Raw genomic sequence first — 18,939 nt, 5'->3', positions numbered from 1 at the left:
ATAAACTTAAAATTCATTAATACTAATATTGATAGCTAGAAACATGATCAATGACTTCATCATGTATATTAAAAACAAAATCTGATCTTATCAAAGAGAGATCTCTAAAATGCATGATTTTTGATTTATTTAAATTAACTTTTAAACAATTATCATTACACCATACACCTAATACATTTATCAATTTCTTCATATCTTCTGTATTTTCAGACAATAAAATAAGATCATCTGCATATAATAAAATAGCAACCTTTTCGCCGTCAATGTCTATACCAATATTAAATGCGTTTATATTATCAATTAAGATATCAATAAAAATATTAAACATGACTGTGGATAAAACACATCCTTGTTTCAAACCAGTATGTACACTAAACTAATCAGTAGTATTTCCGTTCACACGAACACAGCATTCTATATTTGAATAAATGGCTTGCAAATTACAAATAAACTTTGTACTTATACCTAAATCTGTTAATTTATTAAACAATAGTGACCTGTCAACTGTAGCATATGCCTTCTTAAAATCGACAAAAGAGACAAAAGTTGACAATTTGCATTTTATCCTTGTTTCAATTATTGACGTTAAAGTGGAGACATAGTCAATAGTACTCCTGCCTTTGATAAAACCATTTCGTCTATCATTAATTACCTCCTTTCATCTAACCATTCTATTAACCAATGTTTAAAATACTACAATACAGTTTGTACGCACATGGTGCTAAAGTAATACCTCTGTATGACATGGATCTCTAAGATCAGAAGTTGGACATCTTGGTATTGAATTAATTATACTTTTATTCCAAGTATTTGAAATTTTACCAGATTTAAAACACAAATTAAATAATTGTGTTAAAGTACAAATAACTAAGAAATATTTTCACAATTCAGATGAATTAAATCTACACCTGAACTTTTATTATTCTTTGAACTCATGACAATATTATGAACTTCAGCAAAAGTTATTTCATTATCTAATAAATCAGAAACAATAATATTTTCTAAATTTAAATCATCATTTACAATTTTTGGATCTGAGTTGATACTCTGATTTAACAATTATAAAAACAAGCCTTCCCTTTATGCAATACTCAGTCTAAATTGTTTGTTACGGAGTCGTCTGCCAGCACAACTTCATTCGGAATTGCCGATTGCCTTTCGTTTCCTATACCAACGTTACCAATTTTCCGCCAAAATTGTTTGAAGTCATCATTTGTTCATATATAACAAGTCTTCTTGACATTGGTGCCAATAACAGCGTTTAGATTGCTGAACAAGTTTATCAAAGTCCTTTCTCTTGTTTAAATACAGAGTTCTTTATGCAGATTTATTGCTATTGTTCGTACAACGCAGATGCTGGTGCTCGGCCGACCATGCCTCATTCCACTTTGAAGTCAAGTCATTGGACCAACACGGTTTCTTGAAACGTCTTCTGTTATTTTTACAACTATTCAAAAGTTTCGTTTTTGTATTTCATTTCGAATTAATCTCATTATGCATTAAATCAACAAATTAAAATATATATTGTATACATCATTACTTTTTTTCTATATCTCTTAAACATGAATGTATACTAGTAATCACATTTTCATCTTCAAGCCAACTATTCAGAATATTGTTTACATCATATATAACACGTTTCTGGACATTTTGATTTTTTACATTGATATTTTCCTTTTCAAAATTACCACACATAGAACTTTCCATTTCCCAGCATAATATGGATGATCAGGAATAAATCTGGGTTCAATTGACCCTATAGAAACACTTTCATTAGCTAGTTCACTAGCTCTTATTACTTCAAATTTCTTGAAACAATTTAAATGTTCATATGGTACGACACAATAATCGACAACTGATGAACCCCGTGTTGATGTAGGTTAAATTATTTTTCATATTATTTCTACAATTTAATACACAACAATTTATATTTGACCAAAAAAAATACAAAACTATTCTCCATAGTTGTTGGATTTAAAATCAATCATTTCTCGGATATGTACATTGTCAATTTCTGGAATAAAATCTGTCATTTCGCCTATCTGACTATTGAAATCACCACATATATAGAATGGATATCCATTGGGGATAGAAGATATTTGTGACATAAGGGTGTCGAAAAAATCATGAACATTAGTAGATCTAGCTGAAAATTCAGGTGGTAAATATGTAACGCACACATAGAATATGTTTCTATTATTTGCTTTATCGCTGAACTTTACCAATATTATTCCATCTGTAAATTTATCTTCAACATTGATATAATGTGAACATAGTTATTCTTCTTTAACTGAAAGACCGACGCCTCCTGATCCAGTTTTCGCTCGGGTATGGATATGACTACGATTGTTTCCATACCAATTGTAATTGTCATTTTAATAATATTATTTTTCAAAAGATTCAGTCATTCCAATCATATGAAGATCTAGTTTTGTTTTGCAGTCATTTATTAAAATATGTGTATCGCTATTTGCATATTAAGACCATTGTTCATGTCAGTATGTGTAGTGTTACGCTGGGGTCTACGAGTCTCTCTTAGGTTGTTCACCTGTGTGTTTTAATTTTGTTGATGTGTTTGTTGTCTTTTTCTTATTTGCCCAGCCACTGAGGTGAATTCCATGTCTTTTTCCACAGCTTTTAGTAGTCTTCTATCGTTAGCATCGAGCATTCTCTTCTTGTTTGTTAAAAAGTTTTCAATATAAACATCCCTATATTTCATTTTATTTTTTAAATAGTTTTTGTTGCTTCCATTATCTTTTGTTTACTTTCAAAATCCCCATGTGACACTAAGACTTCTTCTGGTTTTCTTTCAATATAACTCGCTTTGCGCGACACATTTATAATGTGTACATTTTGAAGTTTTAGAACGTCATTGACAATTGTTTCTAAATTTAACTTTAAAGCGGTGTCGTGTGAATTTTCCCTAGGGTTTTACGGAAGATTTTTTACCACTAGGTCACATTTACGTTCCACAGATTTTTCGGCAGTAGTGCTTTTTTTTTTACGCTATCTCATTTAAAGTTTTATCAATTTGTTCATATTTATCTTTTAGTTCACTTATCCCATCACGAACCTGTTTGACCTCTTTCTGTACCCGGTCCGTAATTACAGTATTAAATTTTGCTATCAATTTACGCTCTATATTGCCCTCTATATAACTAATTCGTCTTTAAAGTCTATCTGACATGATGTCTAAACTGTTTGCCAATTTGCATATCAGATTCACCAATGGTTCGTTGTCGTTCGAAAAAGGGTAGTGGTGGACAATGTCACTATCATTTCTACTTTTTTTACAGTTCGAAGTCTTCGCAACATCATCATCATCTGAATGTGACAGAGAGCGTTCTCTCGGGATGTGGTGGTCTTCTAGAATTGCTGGTGCAGCTATGACTGTTTTTCTAGAGTTTATATTTATATCGACTGGTGTCAATGGGGTTGGCGCCATTACTTTCTGAACTAAATCAAATGCGTTTTCTTGACTTAATGTGTCTTCAAAAGTGTTAGTTAACTCTAGGTTTGTTTCAACCAACTTACTCCAAATCATTTCTCCTTTGAAATTATAACCTTAACTATAACTATAACTGTATTATCTCCTGAATATTTAACTCAAGATTTGCATCACGGTGAACAGTTAAATAACAGGTATCATTAGAATATTAAAAATATTCTTATTTTCAGTCATTGGTGAACAATATCCATCTTTTTGTATATAAACTTTGTTACTTTTCTCAACATGATCAATTTATCACATGTAATTGTCCTTATTATATTAAGTATTTACCTCTCGAAGTTAAGCAGAAGGCAAATTAATAGTTATCAAATTACTCATGCTGCAATGTCGTTCACAATGAAGAGATGAAAAGATGTAGTATGATTGCTAATGAGACCATAAAGATAAGAGCAAGTAAAGGTCATTACACGACTTTCTACAATGAGTTTAAATCAGACCATACAGTAATGTATTAAAGGCCCAAACACAAACAAATGTGAACCTATTCAAATGAATATTGTTAAGCATTTGTCATTTTGGGTCCTTCAAGAGCTTATTATGCTGTAAACATAAAATTAAGAATAATTGAAAAATTGAGGAATATGTAAAGAGTATTTATTTTATCACATACTCTTTTATTTTGTTAGGTTTATTCATAAAGTATAGTAACTTGTTTTTTCTAATTTTTTAAATTGTCAATCAATTTGCCAAACTACCATCTCAGTCTCAGTGACATTTATTTTGCATAGTTAACAGAAGTGATGCGATAATTTGATGTTTGCCCCGTCTGATTTCTTATTTATTCACAGTCTATACAATAATTTTATTTTTAATTTGTTTTTACTCATAAAATGATTTAATTTTATTAAAAATATTTAACTAGTATTTCAAAGTTGAGGTTTTCGGTTCACCAGAATAATTACTCCGACTAATACAAAAAAGAATGAGAAAAACAAACAATTTGCATACGTAATGAAAAGGCATTGAGAATGCAAAAAATGTTTCCTCATTGAATTGGAAATATACAATCGGTATGAAAAAACTTTGTTACAATGCACAAATATACGCAGTTTGAAACGGAAATTTCACAACAATAATATGAATAAATTGATTTCTTGGATGAAGTTTTAAATTAAGTATTAAGATCTGAATATTGATGAGTCTTAAGTGAAATATTTTAATTAAGTTGCGTTCATTCACATTGTTTCTTAGTTTTCCTCATTTTTTTTCAATGTTGACACTGTATAAGAACATGATGATTTTAATGCACCGACATTACTTGTTTTACATAAACAAAAAGGTAATTTGTACAAACAATATTCTTTAGTTCATGAAGTGCAACCGATGGTATCATATTTCAAATGTCTCTATCGTAACATTGAAAGTATGCTAATTTCTCTTCTGTTGATCAGATTTTGTTTTTCGATCAGAACGATTGTGATAGTAGACTAAGTACAAAAAAGCTAGTTACATGTTATTCAAATTAAATTCCTAATGAAACATTATAATAAAACTTGCAACAGATAATTCTGTACTTGATTTGTAAATATTTTTCAGTCTTAAATTTAGATAACACTGAGGAAATTCATGAAATTCAAAGCTCCCAACGAAATGGCCTCATCTCTAATTTTGAATGATCTAATAACACAAAACATGTCCCTGGTAAATTCAGACAGCAATACAACACATGTAATTACTGGTGGTTTTTGTCTCCAATGGTATTACCAACACTTTGTGTTGACATGAATTATCATTGATTTGGTCATAATCATAAATTAAGTGGTTACTAAACTTTCAATTTTTCGATGATTTGTTTGTCTGGCTAATAGAATGTATCCCTGAAGATTTTTTCTGTCATTCCAATTTCTGTTAATCGATAGTAATCTCATTTTATGTTACTGTGGCACGCGTTTGTCTGACACGGATACAACCTATCATATTGTGTTTGAGTAAAATCTGCGTTTCTGTGATAAACCAAAATACTTGTTACTTTGAAGGAACAGTACAAAAAGGGCAAAGCAACACGTTCATATTTAAGACTGAATAAACTTGTTGCAATTTACAAACTATTATATTGTTTTTATATTAAGGTAGAAAAGACTTATGTTGAGATGATTTGTTTGCATGCATTATGTTTTGAAACAATATCCGGGATCAACCCTGGTTCTAAGGTTTGTTTTTTTGTACATTCTTAATATTTTTATAGTGTTTTTGTATACTGTTGGGCTTTGTTCATTTGTCTTTTTCGGATTTTTGTGGCCATAGTGTTGTTTTTTTGTTTTCAACTTATTACTTTGAATACCATTAGTACCTGTCTCTTATGACATACACGGCTCAAGGAAAATACATCCGCACGGTGCACGTGGTATACTATTGTTTTTATATAAAGACTTTTAAAGGAGTAGGTCCGGTAAGGGCCGATTTTGGCCTCAAATTTCAGGTTCATCTAACGAAAGGTTTTGAACACTTTTTAAACACTTAAGTGTCTATTTCACTTGTTCGATTAGTTTTTGTGAACGATTTTAGCTGATTTAGTCATTAAAATCGCTCCTATTCAAGCTTAAATATGACAAATCTATCAAATATGCCACAAATTGTCACTTTTCTGATGGTTTTTGTCAAAAATGAAAGTGGCCGCATCCGTGTTCATCCTCAACCTTTATATATGTTATGTATTATCATAAAATACAACTTATATTTCAATATTATGAATGAACACGAATGCGGCCACAAATAAGACGTAAACTAAAATCGTGAAGATTTCAGAAATTTAGCATGACTTAATGATGCTAGTACCCGATTTATGTGCATTGTACCGCCAAAACCGCCCATATTTATGTAGCAGAAGCATATACTTTCCGGCAGAAAATTGAGAAAAAAAAACCCAACATTTTCACAATTTTGCAAAAATGCTATATTTTGGGTCCAAAAAGGGGTCTTACTGAACCTACTCCATTGTGCAGGTTATATAACCATATACAAACAAGTGTGCAGACAAAACAAAACTGGAAATTTAATACGAAAGCTACAGTCAACAGAAGAAGGAAAGTGTAATAATATAAATTGTTAAACAGATGTGACAGTGACTTTATACCTTGATTAGCATATAAGAAAGGGAACAATAAAACCATGAATTGAGTAAAACACTGTAAAATTAGGCGAATGTTGTTTACCGATGTTCCAATCTCGTTAATCGGTAAGATCATATAAAAATAACAAACAAAATCTAAGCGAATCGTGTAAACTCAAAAAATGAACAAGATCGGTTGCGTCGAAACTTGTAAACATCATCGATAATTATCAATGTATTATTTTATTTAACTACAACAACCAAATAAGATAACACGATAAAGACATCTATCTACTAGATTTTAAACGAATCGGAATTGATGTAAGCAAAACAAGGCAGACATACAGCCTTCAACAATGAAAAAATAACTATATCGTATAGTCGATTTAAAAGATTCAGACATGAAAAAATACAAAACAATTCAATTAAAAAAACTAACAGGTTATTAATGTCCGATCCATTTGCAAAATAACAAATACGGTAGGAGAAAGAGTTCATAGACAGTCAATAGCATGTTCAGATAAAGGTTATATTATAATTATATTTCAGAAACTGTCAATGCATCAAATAAATACTGGCAAACTTTGTTATTTAGCTACTGGTATAATTCCAAGTTGTCAATCAAACACGAGGGAAAAGACAAGAAAATACTAATTTCAATTCAATGTCTGTTTTTATTGAGATTGAAAGGTTATATCTCAGTCAATAACACGTTCTGCATCGGGATATATTGGAGATATTTCAGGGTTTTATAATGTAGCAAAGCGTCCGTTATCCGGTTTATTATCTTGTATTTACTGTTAAAAATGTTCAATACCATGTATCTTTATTTTTCTTATTAAAAAAAATAATTTTCATAAGGTCTTAAGAACGTTTAGGTTAATTCTTTTCAGTAAAGCTATGTTAAGTAGCATTTTTGTTAGTGTTTGTTGTGTATGTTTATTGTTCATAAATGAAATCTATTAAGAATTGTTTCAAATGTGGTCAGGTCGGACGTATTTGAAGCTGACTACATACAAACTATCACAGACATTAGTACTCCAGAATTAAAAAGCACACAGATCAGAATCTGATTTACAAAAATCATCATCCATTACTGTGGAATTGCAATCAGAATTACTTGCAAAACCATCTACACAAGATATCTAATACATCTTATCACCAATATGTGCAGGTCTATCTACCGATCTGTTAAGTGTACTTGCATTCACTGTCAGATTTGTAATGGGGTTCGTGTTTTTTAGCAATAATTTTTACTATGTTGTGGTTTGTGCCTTGTTGCTTTGTCTTTTCGTCGGTTTTAGTTTCAGCTATGGCATTATCAGTTTGTTTTTGACTTATGAGTTTGAAATCCTAATTGTATCGTTCGCTTCTATTTTATTATTGTTGCTATATTTGAATAGTTTTGGAGTACTCAGGCACAGTGAAATTTGTCCTCATAAATCTGTTCTTTGTTCCATCTTTTAACTTAAATTCCTGCCCTTTTATAGATTGCATGATTTTATGATTAGATATCGTAGAAAATTATGAAGTTTTCCGTTTTAACCTTCTAATCAATTTATGAGATTTGAAAATAGGAAAATTATTGTTGCAATAATTCACATCTAATAATCCTTTATTTGACATGATATAGGAAAACTGATTTAAAAATGATTTTCTTTTATTATAAGTAGTATTATGGTCTAGAAATCAATATGGTATGAATTCATTAAGTAAATTAGCAATTTGACCAAACTTCGAAAACCTAAGGATTTTCTTATCCCTTAGCCGTATTTTGCACAACTTGTTAAACTTTTGTGAGTTCACTGCTCTACAAACATTGTACTTTATGGCTTTATAACTATTGTGATCTGAGCGTCACTGATTAGTCTTGTGAAGACGAAACGCGCGTCTGACGTATCAAATCATAATCCCCTGGTACCTTTGATAAAAAAAAATCTAAGTAACTTAAAAACACAAAGTCCTTTATCAATTGGCAAAACAAAGCTCAAACACATCAAACCAATTAAAAACAGTCGTCATATGTTTGTAAACAAATGGTTAATTTAACTTCGTTGTATAGCTATTTAAACCTATAAGATCAACGTGATAGTGGTTATTTGTTTGAAACCTATCAAAAATTGTTAACTGGTTAGTTGCTTTTTTTCTGCTTCATGTGACCTTATACGCTTAGTGATTAATCATTTAATCAATTGTGTTTCCATTTTTAAGTGATTATGTATTTTCTCATTTCTTCTTGATCATCTTTTTACACACATCTTACAAAAAAGTATTCTGAGTATATAAAATCGATGTCGTTTTATCATTAATATTCATTTTTTGCATTTATTCCAATTATTTATTTCCGTGTACAAAACAAATACCCTAATAACAATACTCATAAATAATAGTACACAACATATAAAACTAAAGACAAAGCAACACAAACCCTACTAAAAAAACAAGGGGTGATCTTAGGTGCTCCGTAAGGGTATGGAACATAGCATCAAGACCAAGTAAATCAACCATTTGTTGAAGATTTAACTGACTATGCAATATGTGTCTCTAAAACAGAGCGACATGTTTATTCACTTTTTATATATTTTTGCATAACAATTCATATAATATTCACTAACGGTATTACCTAATTGAAATGCAGTCAAGGAATTAATTTCTTCACTTATTCCTGTTCCATAGGTGCCTCAATGCCTGAATACATGCAGATATAAAAGTGCGATATGTTGATCTGTGCATTAAATGACCGTTAATGTTGAGTTTTGTTATATTGACAAAAAGTCTAGATAAGATTTCATTGAAATAACAATGAGGAAGTCTAATTTTATAAACATCAAATAGAATAGAAAATTAATAAAAGTTCTAGTATCTTTCAGTTTTAATACGCCAACAACAGTACAAAAACAGATTTGCAAAGAACAATTACATGGTTGCATGATGAAACAATGACGTATTTTTCCATGGTATTATCTGTTTGTCTAAACACGCTGTACTGACAGCATCCGCCTTAAGAACTTTAAAAATTTGAATAAATTTTACATAGTTTTCAAATGTTTCTTGGCCCAATGAATTATCGTATATATGTATGCAAGTTAAAGACGAATCAGGATTTACGTCGCAGAGAAAGCATGCACAGTACGACAATAGCAAAATACATGATGAGCTTTAATAGCGGGTTACTATTCACAAGAAAGCTATCAAACAGAGACTTCAATTGGTCAAGTTGAAATCTTCCCTTTGAACATTTTACAGATGCAATCCAAGATGGTTGATAGTTTTGAAATTGTTGCTTCACAGATGACGACGAAATGTCTTAATTCGCGCTACCACATTCCTGACTTTATTTTAATGATACTTTCAAATCAGAGTTTTCATCGGATTTGTACTTATTTAAGCAATAAAATGGGTGCCACGTGTGTTTCAAAATATGTCTGCCATCCCTCCCGGTTTTGTGGGTTCGTGTTGCTTAGTTTTTATTTTCTTGTGTTGTAATTTGTTCACATATCTGTTGGTCCCTTTCTGTTTTGCTATGGCATTGTCATATAGTGTCGACTTGTGAGTTTGAAAGTCTCATTTTGATGCATTTTCACTCAATCTGTTGAAAGTGTACATATCGATCTGTCTGTTTAAAAAAAACACACCTGGCGCACTTTTTAATTTAATTTGGCATTAAACTGCCTTTCAGTACTGCTTATTGTAAAATAACAATCATATGTCTTCTATTTTTATTGAATCTTTTGTAATACAAGACAACATAAATAAAGGCATCAGCAGAATACCGCTGTTCAAAATACATAAATCGATAGAATTAAAAACACATCCGGGTTATAAACTAAAACTGATGGAAACGTATCAAATATTGAAAAACTACGACACAACAGAGACACAACACCGAAATATAACACACACAGAAACGAACTATAATGTAACAATGTGTGTGGTTCAACTGTTCGTACTTATTTTTTTTTGATTGACAGCTTCCTGTAAACATACAATTTTCTGATAACGAGATACTTTATAAGAAGATCAAATCTGAAAATAACATTGTTTGTCTCCCTATGTTTAACATGGGGTCATAAATTTAACAGCGTGGAAATAGAATTTAATTTTTTATCCATAGATCAATTATGCAACGATAAAAATATATCAAATATTTATACGAATAATAAAGAAACATATAATGTAGTTTTCACAGTTTCCTTTTAAAAATAATTGATTTTTGCCGAAATGAAATCGTAAAGAAATAGATTATCTATGAACATTATGAGTTTTAATTATATTTGATAACCGCATTTCACTTCAACTTTTTCTACTTTTACAATGCATAAATGTGACAATTTATACTATATGAATAATGATCATATAAAAAATTTCATCTTAAACTTGGATCTTTGCTTGGCATTCGATCCAGGAGATATAACGAATGATATTTTACAAAACTATGTTCGAAGTATTAAAAAAACCTAAGAAACGTTTTCTAATGTGTGGCTAAACAACTTCCTGTAAATGAAGATTAAAAATGTCAATTAAGACAAGAAATAAGCAACAACTCAAATCTTTGACTCTCCTCATTGAAAAACACACTGTCTTGCATTAATTTGAAATGTTACTACCGAAACAAAACAATGGTTCAAAATGCTTCAAAATTTCATCACGCAACTTAAAGATTTTTAGCCAAATCAAAAGCAATCTATTTATTTGCAAAGTGGTATCGCTTATGCATTTTCTATATTACAAACTGTGATTCCAAGAGATATATGTAGTTTTCCGAAACGCGAGAGTACTCTGGACCGATATGCTCAAGCTGAAGTAGGATGATTTTACCCTTAAGTGCGTGTTTAATGAATCTGAAGTGCGATGGTGCAATTTTGTTTATAGCTATGCCGAAGTACGCTGGTGGTTTAGCTGAGGAACGATTGATACTTATATCTTCAATGTTATTTTCTGGTCGATGAAATAATCAAGTTGTTTGTAGAAGCAGCATTTTGTGTGTACTTAAACAATAATCTGGAATTATTTAACCACTTAATCCAAAAGAATTCTCATGAAAAGTATTTCCAGTCATAAATTGTAACGTTGTATGTTACTTTGGACAAAAATGCGCCAATGTTCAAATAATCATTTAAGACACTAAATACCCAAGTTTTTTTTTCATTAAAACAATGCTAAATTCCATTCCTAAAAATGTGATACTAGTAACTGTTTAAAATGCAATTTCATAACGGCCTTACAAACTTATTCTCGTCGTTTGTTTTACTGGAACTTGGAAAAATATGGATTTCGGCACATTCAACATGAACATAACTTTAAAAAAAAAAAGTAATGCTACCGGAAAAGGGTAATAACAATCAGACAGGGTCAATTTTGAAATCTACAACAGAATATTTTTTTTGGAATTCTCTAACTTCATATGGGTCCGCAGAGAGATTTCCCCGTTAATGTTTAAACGGTAAACGTGGAACTCATAAGAGCTGAGAAAACTTTAAAAAAAAAAACGTTATCAGAAATAAGAGGAATTTAAAAAGTTAAACTGTTGGCGCAGACTAATTTCCTTATGCATCAAATTTCAAGAGAACGATTTCTCATTTAGTATAACATTCAACTAATGACATATAAAGACTATCACTTTTCCGAGAAAAGACCATCGGCGAGGACCATCGCACTTCAGTGTGACCATCACACCTCACCGTCCCAATCGCATCGCCGAGTCCTATATATATATATATATATACCATTTCGATCCCTAACATCACTGAAGAGACATTTATTGTCGAAATCCGGATCTGGTGTACTAAAATATATTGACACCGTATGTTTGTGGCATAACATCGCGGCCACAAGTTAAAACAGTTTTTCTGTTTAGTATTAACTTTATTTTAAGATCCATTTTGTTACATCTTGTGATCAATTTTATTTGGCAATCGCCAATGGCAGTCAGCAGGGTTCAAGAACATCAGTTGTTCGACCTGTTAGTCAAATGCGTTTTGTTGAAATATACTTTTTCACTTTTTTGGTCTTTTGGAAAATGTTGTTTGTGCTGTTTTTAGACCCTTCTACAACGAAATTTGTTTAACATGCACACGTATAAAAATTGCGGTTTTTATCCAACGCAATCATAGGTTTGAACGTAGTTTTCAATTTAGACTCGTTTACATATATATATATATATATACGAGTCTAAATTGAAAACTACGTTCAAACCTATGACTGCGTTGGATAAAAACCGCAATTTTTATACGTGTGCATGTCAAACAAATTTCGTTGTAGAAGGGTCTAAAAACAGCACAAACAACATTTTCCAAAAGACCAAAAGAGTGAAAAAGTATATTTAAACAAAACGCATTTGACTTACAGGTCGAACAATTGATGTTCTTTAACCCTGCTGACTGCCATTGACGATTGCTAAATAAAATTGATCACAAGATGTAACACACTGGATCTTAATATAAATTTAATACGTCACAAAAAAAAAAATTGTTAACTTGTGGACAGGATGTTGTGCCACAAACATTCGGTGTCAATATTTCTTTAGTACACCATATCCGGATTTCGACAATAAATGTCTCTTCAGTGATGTTAGGGATCGAAACGGTATTTGGAAGGCCATATAAAAAGTACCCTCATTTTTTAGAGAAAGTACCCTCATTTTTAGATTAACTCTTGAATTTAAAGAGTCAATATATAGGATGAACGGATCATATAAGCCGGAGGGAAAATATGATACATGCCCAAACAAAAAATATAAACGAGTCTAAATTGAAAACATCGTTCAAACCTATGACTGCGTTGGATAAAAACCGCAATTTTTATACGTGTGCATGTCAAACAAATTTCGTTGTAGAAGGGTCTAAAAACAGCACAAGCAACATTTTCCAAAAGACCAAAAGAGTGAAAAAGTATATTTAAACAAAACGCATTTGACTAACAGGTCGAACAACTGATGTTCTTTAACCCTGCTGACTGCCATTGACGATTGCCAAATAAAATTGATCACAAGATGTAACAAACTGGATCTTAATATAAATTTAATACGTGACAGAAAAAAAAATTGTTAACTTGTGGACAGGATGTTGTGCCACAAACATTCGGTGTCAATATTTCTTTAGTACACCATATCCGGATTTCGACAATAAATGTCTCTTCAGTGATGTTAGATATTGAAACGGTATTTGGAAGGCCATATAAAAAGTACCCTCATTTTTTAGAGAAAGTACCCTCATTTTTAGATTAACTCTTGAAATTTAAGAGTCAATATATAGGATGAACGGATCATATAAACCGGAGGGAAAATATGATACATGCCCAAACAAAAAGTATAAACGAGTCTAAATTGAAAACTACGTTCAAACCTATGACTGCGTTGGATAAAAACCGCAATTTTTGTACGTGTGCATGTCAAACAAATTTCGTTGTAGAAGGGTCTAAAAACAGCACAAACAACATTTTCCAAAAGACCAAAAGAGTGAAAAAGTATATTTAAACAAAACGCATTTGACTAACAGGTCGAACAACTGATGTTCTTTAACCCTGCTGACTGCCATTGACGATTGCCAAATGAAATTGATCACAAGATGTAACAAACTGGATCTTAATATAAATTAAATACGTCACAGAAAAAAAAATTGTTAACTTGTGGACAGGATGTTGTGCCACAAACATTCGGTGTCAATATTTCTTTAGTACACCATATCCGGATTTCGACAATAAATGTCTCTTCAGTGATGTTAGGGATCGAAACGGTATTTGGAAGGCCATATAAAAAGTACCCTCATTTTTTAGAGAAAGTACCCTCATTTTTAGATTAACTCTTGAATTTTAAGAGTCAATATATAGGATGAACGGATCATATAAACCGGAGGGAAAATATGATACATGCCCAAACAAAAAATATAAACGAGTCTAAATTGAAAACTACGTTCAAACCTATGACTGCGTTGGATAAAAACCGCAATTTTTATACGTGTGCATGTCAAACAAATTTCGTTGTAGAAGGGTCTAAAAACAGCACAAACAACATTTTCCAAAAGACCAAAAGAGTGAAAAAGTATATTTAAACAAAACGCATTTGACTAACAGGTCGAACAACGGATGTTCTTTAACTCTGCTGACTGCCATTGACGATTGCCAAATAAAATTGATCACAAGATGTAACAAACTGGATCTTAATATAAATTTAATACGTCACAAAAAAAAAAATTGTTAACTTGTGGACAGGATGTTGTGCCACAAACATTCAGTGTCAATATTTCTTTAGTACACCATATCCGGATTTCGACAATAAATGTCTCTTCAGTGATGTTAGGGATCGAAACGGTATTTGGAAGGCAAATATATATAGCATGTACTGTAGTACGCCGCTAGATTAAAACTGACGAGGAAAGGTAACACACAACCACGTTAAGCTTTATTTTTGTAGAGCCCAGGTGGTTGTGTGGTCTAGCGGGACGGCTGCAGTGCAGGCGATTTGGTGTCACGATATCACAGTAGCATGGGTTCGAATCCCGTCGAGGGAAGAACCAAAAATTTGCAAAAGCAAATTTACAGATCTAACATTGTTGGGTTGATGTTTAGACGAGTTGTATATACATTATGTACACAGCCATATATCACCATCCTTGATGGCGATCCGATGGATAAATCTGTTCCAGAGTTGTCACTGACTCAGACGTACTTATGAATATAATTATTTTCTGTGACTGTATCTTTCGTTAATTTGTAGGATCCTTTACTATAGATAATTTAGCTGATCTGTAACAATAACATCTTCATGCCTTATAGAAGACCTTTTTGTTCAATAAACTGAATGTGACTTTTTCCCTTTGTTATACTGGTTATTTCAAGCATTTCTGTCAAGTTTTGTCATAATCAGTTCAATAGTTTGAGAAAAATCTCTTCCACAAATCCAAGCCAAGTAAGAATAGAGTGTGGACCAATAAATGATCAAATATCTATCTTATCTGCCTACAAACAGTTGAAAATGATACACAAGATGATTTTAGGGAGATAAAATACCACTAATAAACCTCTTTGTCTTCTTTATAAGGTCTCTTGGGGTCAATTTTTACCTCACATTTCCTCAAAATTTCAACTTTTCAGGCCAATAAATGAAAATATTGGGGTAACTTTCACTCATATATGGTAGAAATGTTATAAGAAATGAGTAATTGAAGCATTTTAGCAGAATGAACAATCCATTTAAAGTTTACTGTCTCCAAGGAGGTTTCAATAAGTCCTTACATAAAAATTAAATTTACGCCGCGTTCCAAAGAGCGACATAAAAGGCTTCTCTTTTAGTGAATAACTTGTCGTTACAACATTAAAAATAATTTCATCTTCTTATAACTATATATTTATTTAAGTATTACCTAGGAAAATGTTATATCATAGCAAAATATAAGAAATAAGGAGAAAAAGCCCACCCCCCTCAACAAAAATAAATATATGCACTTAGTATGGCTTTTTCTGTCAACTGAATATTCATGGTACAGTCCTATTTCAAGACAATTTTCTCATAAAATGTGTTTTGGAGACTCAATCCACTCAGAATATTTCATTTTTTGTATTATTTCACTTAAATAGCAAGAAATTTTAACACATGGTATTACTCACAAGGCCATAGGTGCATGTACAGCTTCCCATATTAGGTGTAATACCACCATTGATTTTCCCCTATTAGTCTTTGTTAAATTTGCACTTTTCAATTAATTATGCAGAATTTATCTTTGTTTCAAATAAAGAAATACTTGGCATGAGTAAAGTTTTATCCTGTCCAGTTCTATAGAAAAAGTTTCACATAACATTTCATTGCATATAAGAAAATAACCATCATTGGAAGTTAACCAATCAAATCTCTCCCCTTATTCTATCTGTGTACAAGGTTTAGTCACCATGTAACCTCAAGATAACAAAACTTTCTATAGAAATCACAAATAAAAAGTAATGGAGTTTTGAAATACCCAAGACATATGTTTATGACATAGAAATAGTTTTACTGCAATAAAATGTAGGATTAATTACCTATAACGGTCAAATTCAAGGGAATATTTTTTTAGAACTACTTTCGTATGCAACCGGATGTGACGTACCATGATTTGGTGGTATTACACCTATATTTCATGTACTGTAGAACGCCGCTAGATTAAAACTGACGAGGAAAGGTAACACACAACCACTGAAAGCTTTATTTTTGTAGAGCCAATGTTGTTGTGTGGTCTAGCGGGACGGCTGCAGTGCAGGCGATTTGGTGGCACGATATCACAGTAGCATGGGTTCGAATCCCGGCGAGGAAAGAACCAAAAATTTGCGAAAGCAAATTTACAGATCTTACATTGTTGGGTTGATGTTTAGACGAGTTGTATATATATATAACTAGTTTCCAATTATTAACAGATTATCATTTCATTAAGAAAGTGTATTTTGATATATGTTTTAAATATAATTGTTAATTGCATGCATTGCAGAATAATAAATTTTCAAAACAAATCCAATTCACATCATATTTTATTTTAAAGTGGGATACTATAAACTGTAACTCTACTGTCATCGTAAATTTTATTGTCAACATAAAAAAAGAAGATATGGTTTAATTCCCGAATGAGATAAATCTCAGACACCAAGTGACGTAAATCCTAGCAACTATAGGTCACCGTACAGCTTACAACAATGAGACACCAGCCTCTTTTCAATTTGTTTTCGTCATCTTCTTGTTCAATTTACCGAATTTAATATTATACATTTCATTGAAAAAGCTTCCTCGTTCAACATTCCAATTAACCTCTATTAATACCATAAAATCCATTCCTTTATATCCTGATAACGACATAATCACAACTCATCACCCAGTCAATCACCTAAGATAGGAGCTAATCAACGTTGGCATCGAAATGTTTGACTTGTATTTAGAAAGGAAAACAACAATTCTGTCATGCTGATTTATGTAACATGTTTCCAAACCAGCATGACAGAGAGGACCTAAACGTATGGGGTTGTGATGGTACTTGTGTAATTTCTAGAAAATTATAGAGCAACCATTCCTGTAAAAAGTCGAGAACAATTTAGTTCTGTTAATTACGACTTGATGTTTTTAAGACAAAATTGAGGTTTGAAGGAGCATGAGTTGCTCAAGTGGATCTATTTGCATATTTATCAAAGAGTAATACCCAGCATTGCAGACTTTATATATTTATGTAACTTTTATTTTAAATCATTTTCTGATTATTTTCCCGTTGTCTACTAGTTTTTGCAGGATAGACAAAAAATCATGAAAATCATACTTCTAGAGCATTTATTCAATTGGTGGTAGACTGACTTATTCATTTATCATTTTTTGTTAGTCATGTAGACGAATAATATTTTACCGTATTTCTTCTAGTACTACCCTACCCAAAACCCCAAAAAACACGTGCCAAAATTGTAATTTGTTTTTACTGAAATTACTCAAATTTTACTATATCGGCAAATTAACTTAAGGTGGTACCTAACACTACAGGGAGATAACTCTGTAAAGTCAGCTAAAGTCAGCTAAACGTTTAATTACGTTGTGTTGTAAAAGGAATATTAAGCTTCTCAATGATCAAAATTGATGTTTGTCAAATTGCTATATAATTGCTGACTAAACGGGTGGTTCATTTTTTTTTTACATTTTTGTTAAAGTGTCAAAATAAATACTCTGCCAAAATTTTATAAAAATTAAACGAGCCAAATTAATTTTAATGAAAGTGTTGGGTACCACCTTAATATATATGAAGTAAAATTAAAACCAAAAAAAAAAGGTGTATAAACACTACTACACTTTGAGTCGTTAAATGATTTTTGTGTATATGACTTATTTGAATATCTTTTCGACATATGAGTACACAGGGGAGGTAAATACTTGAAATAATCTTACAAAACAATGGTCGACACAGACAAAAAAAAACAAAAAACAATGAAAAACAATCACAAAATTGTAACAAAAAAGCACCTAAACATAAGACACATTACCTACATTATCCTAACAAATAGTTCTTTGAGCATACATGATACTTCAACTGTTATGTATACATTTCTTATACATCATAGGCTTTCAGATATTTCTTGTGAAAGTAATTCCAGAAAAACGCTTGGAATCCATCGATATGGTAAGGTGAGAAAATCCAGAAACACTATATGATGGTACCGGGAAAACATTTAATAAAAATATCTCACATAATTTACCAAAATAAGCCCCCCATACTATACAAAATGTAGTTCATCAAAAACAAATGTTTGACAAACTTTATTTTCAACATTATAGTAGCAAAAGTTTATAAAGCAATGAATAAAAATACTACCAGATGAATCAACTGCTAATAGTAATCAAAGGTACCAGGCGTATAATTTTAATACGCCAGACGCGCATTTCATC

Source organism: Mytilus trossulus, chromosome 1, assembly GCF_036588685.1.
Source record: "Mytilus trossulus isolate FHL-02 chromosome 1, PNRI_Mtr1.1.1.hap1, whole genome shotgun sequence".
Taxonomy (NCBI): Eukaryota; Metazoa; Mollusca; class Bivalvia; order Mytilida; family Mytilidae; genus Mytilus; species Mytilus trossulus.
Note: the sequence above shows the minus strand (reverse complement) of the source record.